The 7,437-nt window shown below is 38.9% G+C and overlaps 1 pseudogene; it reads right to left on the bottom strand.

Annotated features, from left to right (window-relative positions):
* Positions 1-3,882: 3,882 nt before the first annotated feature.
* On the bottom strand, positions 3,883-5,751 carry LOC116557283 (annotated as a pseudogene).
* Positions 5,752-7,437: the final 1,686 nt, after the last annotated feature.

The following is a 7,437-nucleotide window of genomic DNA, read 5'->3' as shown; positions in this document are numbered from 1 at the left end:
CTATAATCCCAGCTACTGGGGAGGCTGAGGCAGGAGAATTGCTTGAACCGGGAGAAGGAGGTTGCAGTGAGCCTAGATCACGCCCTTACAATCCAGTCTGGGCAACACGAGTGAAACTCCATCTCAAAAAAAAAAAAAATCAATTCTGATAATATCTTTTAAATGGAGTGTTTAGTTCATTAACTTTTTATTGTATAAAATTTAAGGTATACAACATGATGCTTTGATATATATCCATTTATTAACATTTAATGTAATTACTGATAAAGCCAGATTTATGTTTCCCATCTTGCTCTTTTAGGGTTTTGGGTTTTTCTTTTTAAAGAGTTGCATTTGAGTAGGAAACTCCTGGATACCATGCATCTAATCCTATTTTGTAATGTTTTAGACAATCATAACAGATGAAGTAAGAGGGTCCTTCTGACATCTGCTACTTGTTGCCAAGTGAACATTTGAATTTTTTGCTTATAAGTAAAGGAATGCCCTAATTATTTGACACTTAAGTCATTTTCAGTTTTTACTTCCAGAAATGGTACTTTAAAGATTATCTTCACACATAGCCTTTTCTTCCTGTTTTGGTCTGCTATAATAGGATAGAATTCCAGAAGGAGGATCACTGGGTCAAAAATATGTAACATTATAAAGTTACTGTATTTTTTTCCAAATGGGTGGTACCAATTTACCATGCAACCAGAAATGTGTGAGAGTACATATGTTGCCACATCTTTACCAGTATTGAATGCTCTCAGTTAATTAAAATTTATTGTATTTATAAATCTAATTATGCTATAATTTCTGGGATTATATTTAGTATATCTTAAAATTTTGCTGTGCTATGAGAACCTCCAGAGCAGTAGGGAAAAATATAAAAATATCCTATTTATTATGCTGAGAATTCGAACCTCCAGAGCAGTAGGGAAAAATATAAAAATATCCTATTTATTATGCTGAGAATTCTAAGGTTTTTATCTAGGCAGAATGAAAAATTGTGGAGTAGATCTAGGGAGACTGAAAAATTCCCTTGTTGGTTCCTGAAGAATACCATCACTACTTAAAAGACCTCTCTATCCTCTCTCTATCAAAATCTCGTGCCAAATCTATATTCTACTTCATTCTAAGGTATTGTCTCAAAAGGAATTTACATGATGCAAATTTTCATGTACCTAAGGGATAGCTATGTGCTTAGAATAGTGACTGGCCCCCCATGACATCAGCAGAAAATGAAAATCTTTGCTAATTAGGTGCCTTTGTAGTAAGGAAACATAATGATTTCTATTAAGCAATTGATTATGCGCATTTCTTTCATTATAAACTGCAATTCTTCTTTGTTATGTGAGAGCAAGAACTTATTTTCAGATCAATAGTTGGTGTGCCAAGTTAATAGATATGCAATGTTAATATAGTATAAAATAGCAAATTAGGCTGCTTGGGTTTGGGAGCATCTTTCTTTCTTTCTTTCTTTTTTTTTTAGACAGAGTCTTGCTCTGTCACCCAGGCTGGACTGCATTGGCATCATCTCAGCTCACTGCAACCTCTGCGTCCCGGGTTCAAGCCATTCTCTGCCTTAGCCTCCCAAGTAGCTGGGATTGCAACCATGCCGGGCTAATTCTGTATTTTAGTAGAGACAGGGTTTTGCCATTTTGGCCAGGCGGCTCTTGACCTCCTGACCTCAGGTGATCCATCCGCCTCAGCCTCCCAAAGTGCTGGGATTACCGGCATGAGCCACCGCACCTGGCCTAGGAGCATCTTTTTAATCAGACCACATGACTATGGCTAGGTTGCACGAATCACTGCTGCTCTGGAGTTTTCTGGATTACAGAGCTCTTCCTGATTGAAGCAGGACTCCTGAAAAATCACAATGGGACTTTGAATAAATACTTCTATCTCTTAGGCTTGTCTCATAAAATTGGTGGGGTTCTGAAATATGTTTTCTCAAGAGTTGAAATGCATATTTGCTTTTTGTTGGGTGGGCTGAGCCAATAGTGATTGCAATCAATAAGAAAGTCTTTCATCAGTAGAGTTTTATGATAACAGCTTTAAAGGTCTCCAGATATGAGATGAACTCAGTTAAATTTTACTGGTAATTTACCAGACACACTTCATGAAATTTACTCAGAGAACTTCAGAATTCATTTTCACCCGCAACCGTTGAAAGCCTCCAAAGATTTGGGAGGCCCAAACTCATTTCTACCCTGGCCAATATCTGCAGCTCTAGCTCACACAGCTGGCTTCCAACTGCCAGTACCTCAGCTCTCACAAAGACATTGTTTTGTTTTGTTCTGTTTGTTTTTGAGATGGAGTCTCATTCTCTTGCCTTGGTTAGAGTACAGTGGTATGATCACGGCTCACTGCAACCTCTGCCTCCTGGGTTCAAGTGGTTCTCTTGCCTCTGCCTCCCAAGTAGCTGGCATTACAGACATGCACCACCATGCCTGGCTAATTTTTGTATTTTAGTAGAAACAGGGTTTCACCATTTGGCCAGCCTGGTCTCAAATTCCCGACCTCAAGCAATCTGCCTGTCTTGGCCTCCCAAAGTGCTGGGATTACAGGCTGTGAGCCACTATGCCCGGCTGATCAATACATTTTTTTAATATTGTACTCCAAAGCAATGTATACTCATTGTTGAAAACTTAGGGCCGGGCATGGTGGCTCACGCCTATAATCCCAGCACCTTGGGAGGCTGAGGTGGGCAGATCATCTGAGGTCAGGAGTTCACGACCAGCCTGACCAACATAGAGAAACCCCATCTCTACTAAAAATACAAAATTGGCTGAGCATGGTGGCACATGCCTGTAATCCCAGCTACTCAGGAGGCTGAAGCAGGAGAATAGCTTGAATCTGTGAGGCAGAGGTTGCAGTGAGCCAAGATCACACCATTGTACTCCAGCCTGGGAACAAGAGTGAAACTGTCTCAAAGAAAAAAGGAAAACTTATAGTTTAAAATAAGCAAAAGAAATAAAATAAAAATCATTCAATAAATGCTTTTCTATTGGCTTATCTATATTTTTAATTTTTTAACATTGAATAGATATTATTTTTATAATAAGAAAAAAGTAGCTGGGTGCGGTAGCTCATGCCTGTAATCCCAGCACTTTGGGAGGCCTAGGTGGGTGGATCATGAGATCAGGAGTTCAAGACCATCCTGACTAACATGGTGAAACCCTGTCTCTATACTAAAAATACAAAAATTAGCCAGGCGTGGTGGTATGCGCCTGTAATCCCAGCTATTCAGGAGGCTGAGGCAGGAGAATCGTTTCAACCTGGCAGGTGGAGGTTGCAGTGAGCCAAGATTGCACCACTGCACTCTATCCTGGGTGACAGAGTGAGACTCTGTCTCAAAAAAAAAAGTTATTTTTAATTTTTAAAAATTTCAGAAAGATATACTTCAAAATGTTCATAGTCTTTTTTTCTGGATGCTAGGATTATGGGATAATTTTAATTTTCTTCTTTTAGCTTCTTTTCCTCTTAATTTTTATATAATGATAACTATATTACTTTTGTAATTGAGAAAAATAATTTCACAACAAATATTACTAAAAATTATTTCTACCAATTTTTAGTAGAAGAAGTATTGCTAATATTTTAGTGTGTATCTTTCAAGTCTTCTTTCCTATGTTTAGCTAGAGTTTTATTTATTTAAAAAAAACATTGATTCGGTGTTATGATCAGACTATTACATTTAGCATTCCACAGTATGGGTGCACTAATATCTTTTGTTAGAATGTTTTATACTTTCCACAGAACAGAACAGAAACTAAAATGACCTGTTACAAATACAGTTCTTGAGCTTTTTGCACATACATGTGAGCATTGTCTAAAACATATCTTCTTTGTAGCAGCTGGGCACTGCCCCCACTGTGCTTGGTTGAGTTCACAAATCTGTTGTAAGTGGTAGCCTCCCTGTCACTTCTTTGGTTCTCCTCTCCTGCTAAGCTTTGATCCTGGCAGTAATTAAAATCTTCTGCCATTGCCATAGTGACTGCTGCTATTGAAACCACCATGCCCACCTTGGTTTCATGATTTGACAAAGTACTGGCCTCCACCACCATGGGGGCCAGAGCTTCTGCCTCCAAAGTTTCTTCCCTTCATGGGTCCAAAATTTGGAGATCGATTATTGCAATTGCCAAAATCATTGTAGCTGCCACCACCTCCAAAATTGCTCTTATCATGACCAAATCCCTTATAGCCATCCCCACTGCCACCATATCTACCACCACAACGACTGCTACCAAAGCCACCATAACCACTAACATTTCCTCCATGACCAAAGTTGTCATTCCCACCAAAACCATCTCCATGACCACCACCAAATTTCCAGAATGACTTCATCCTCTTCGGCTGGATAAAGCACCAGCCATCTCTTTTTCTGACAGGGCTTTCCTACCTTCACAGTGTGGCCATTCACAGGATGATATTTCAGAACGACAGTCTTATCCACAGAGTCATAATCATCAAAGGTTACAAAAACAAAGCCCTTTTTCTTTCCACCGCCTTGGTCAGTCGTGATTTCGATATTTTGATTTTTTGATACTGTTCAACGTAATCTCTTAGGTGATGTTCTTCAGTGTCTTCTTTAATGCCACCAACAAAGATCTTTTTCACAGTTAAGTGGGCACCTGGTCTTTGAGAGCCTTCTCTTGAAACAGCTGTCTTTGATTCCACAACTCTTCCATCCACCTTGCACGGCCTTGTGTTCATGCTGCATCCACCTCCTCCACAGCAGCATATGCGACAACCCACAGTCCCTGAGTGCTTGGTGTTTGGGTCTCTCATTAGCACACAGACTCTGAGTGTTCCCCGTTGCTCAGAATGGCTCCTCACATGCTCATCAGTTGTTCCAAAGTTCTGCCCCTACATGAAGGAGCTTCCGTGGCTGTTCAGGTTCTTTAGAAGACTCTGACTTAGACAGGACGGCGATGGGAAGAGACTTTAGCCACACTTCCTCAGCTCTTCTGTCACTTAGGAGAGACTTTGGTTCTCAATCTTTTGTCCAAGTCCTGAATTTGCATTTCACATAAATCCCAAATACTATTCTCATTCATTTGAGAAGTTGGTGCTGTTAAGAATGCAGCAGAGGGGATTTATATCCTAGATGGAAGTTTGCACAAAATAGTTTTTTAAAACTCATACTATGTAGGTTTCCTACAAGCCTTTTTTTTCATTTGGCATGGGGACCAGATGGAATCAGAAGCAGTAAATATAACTGATTTTAGAATACATTAAATATAGAAAAAAAGATCCAACTACCTGGTGTGCAATCCAACCATCTCAAATACTAAAACTTTATGTTCAGTCATAATATTTTCCTCTTGGAATGAAAACATCTGAGTGTAATAGTAAAGCAACAGGGACTCACCAGAGTGAAGTTATCACTTGCCTGCAGAAGAGGAGACATTTAAAAGCACTCTATTCCCTGCGGCCCTTTCTATTATAAAAGTTTCATGATAAATCCATCCCCAGCTAATGCCTGGGGTGATTTAAATATATAGCAGTAGAGTCTCCAGTGGTCAATTGAGGGATAATGAGTTCTGGAACTGCCAAAGTGCACAGAAATCCTCCTGGTTCAAGCTTTTTGTTTTTTTCTTTTTGAAGTGATGCATGCTTCAGCAGTAAAGGAGAGGAATATGTGAAAAGAAAGGGAGGCTGAGAGGCTGAGGGAAAGACAGAGGCTAGGCTTTTGTGATTATGTTATTCAAATGTATACCAAGTGGCATGCTGAAAAGTCTCTCTCAACAGGCCGCTCACTCCCATGCTGAACATCCAAATGGAACATTTCTAATATTGTCACAGTGTTGTTCATAAACACAGAAGTATATTTGGTATAAGCAAATCCTTGGATACATTTTTAGAAGTGAATGATGGAAAATTTAACCCTAAAGTCTGCCTGTTCCACCACACACACATACACATACACACACACACACTCACACATAGACTTCACTCACACTGTGATGACTTTCCATCTCTTCACACTTGTACTTTTAAAAATATCAAAAGCCTTGAGTTTGGAAATCTTCCTTCCCTTCAGTTTCAGATGTCCCTTCTCCTTCCCTCTTGAGTACAATTACCAATTACAATCAGTTTCAGAACTCCCTTCCCTTCAAAACAGGTTTATAAAGATTAAAAAATTATTTTTCACTTGTGAAAATTTTAAAGTTGTAAGCAACTTTAAACATGCTATATTTAGGAGTGCTTAGCAATAGGCATCCTTAAGAAAAATAAAACGTAAGTCTAAAAGCTTACATACTGATTAGTTTTACTAATTACTAGACTGTAACTTTCTTCAAGGCAAGGAGGCCATTTGATTTAAGGGCATTTGAAAAAGTTATTTGACTAGCATATATTCTTGGAGTTCAAAGAACCAAGGGTCCAAGGCAAAACATATGTAGCATCTCTTATACCTCATATTTTAAAGGAAAGAAAGAAAAGAGAAAAAGACTAGAAAGGAAAGGAAGAGAAAAATATTTTGAGCACTGGACCATAGTAGGTTCTTAATAAATGTCTTGTGTATTTACCCATATTTTCCGAATGAGTTTAACATTGTTTCTCTTTATTTAGTCTTACTTTATCACTGGCTTTATGCAATTTGATTGTGCTATGCCTTGGTGTAGTGTTTTTCATGTTTCTTGTGCTTGGGGTTCATTGAGCTTCTTGGATCTGTGGGTAATGAAATTTGAAAAAAAAAAATTCTATCATGTCTTCAAATATTTTTTCAGCCCTCCCTTCTTTTTTCAGAAACTCCAGTTACGTGTATGGTAGGCTCTTGAAGATGTCAAACAATTCACTGATGCTCTTTTCTTTTAGGTTTTTAAATCTTGGGTATTTTATTTTATTTATTTATTTATTTTTGAGATGGAGTCTCACTCTTGTTGCCCAGGCTGGAGTGCACTGGCACAGTCTCAGCTCACTGCAGCCTCTGCCTCCCGGGTTCAAGTAATTCTCCTGCCTCAGCCTCCTAAGTAGCTGGGATTACGGGCACCTGCCACCACACCTGGCTGATTTTTGTACTTTTAGTAGAGACAGGGTTTCACCATGTTGGCCAGGCTGGTCTTGAATTCCTGACCTCAGGTGATCTGCCCAACTCCTCCTCCCAAAGTGCTGAGGTTACTGGCATGAGCCACCTCTCCTGGCTCAAATCTTGGTATTTTATCTTAAACAGTTCCTATTGTTATTTCTTTAAGTTCATGAATTCTTTCTTCAACAATTACTGTTAACCCCCTTCAGTATATTTGTCATCTCAGACATTGCAGTTTTTATTTCTAGAAATTTGATTAGGTATTCTTTTCTTGGTACATGATGCTTTGTTCTGTTACTTTAAAAAAAATATTTTGAAATGATTTTAAATTTACAAAAATACAGGGAGCTGCAAAGACAGTAATGAGCGTTCCCAAAGATAGTACAGAGTGTTTCCAGTTCCCACTCTGTACCCAGTTTACT

Source organism: Sapajus apella, unplaced genomic scaffold (assembly GCF_009761245.1).
Source record: "Sapajus apella isolate SASKATOON/1434 unplaced genomic scaffold, GSC_monkey_1.0 scaffold19, whole genome shotgun sequence".
NCBI classification, from domain to species: domain Eukaryota; kingdom Metazoa; phylum Chordata; class Mammalia; order Primates; family Cebidae; genus Sapajus; species Sapajus apella.
This window is presented reverse-complemented; position numbering and strand designations above follow the sequence as displayed.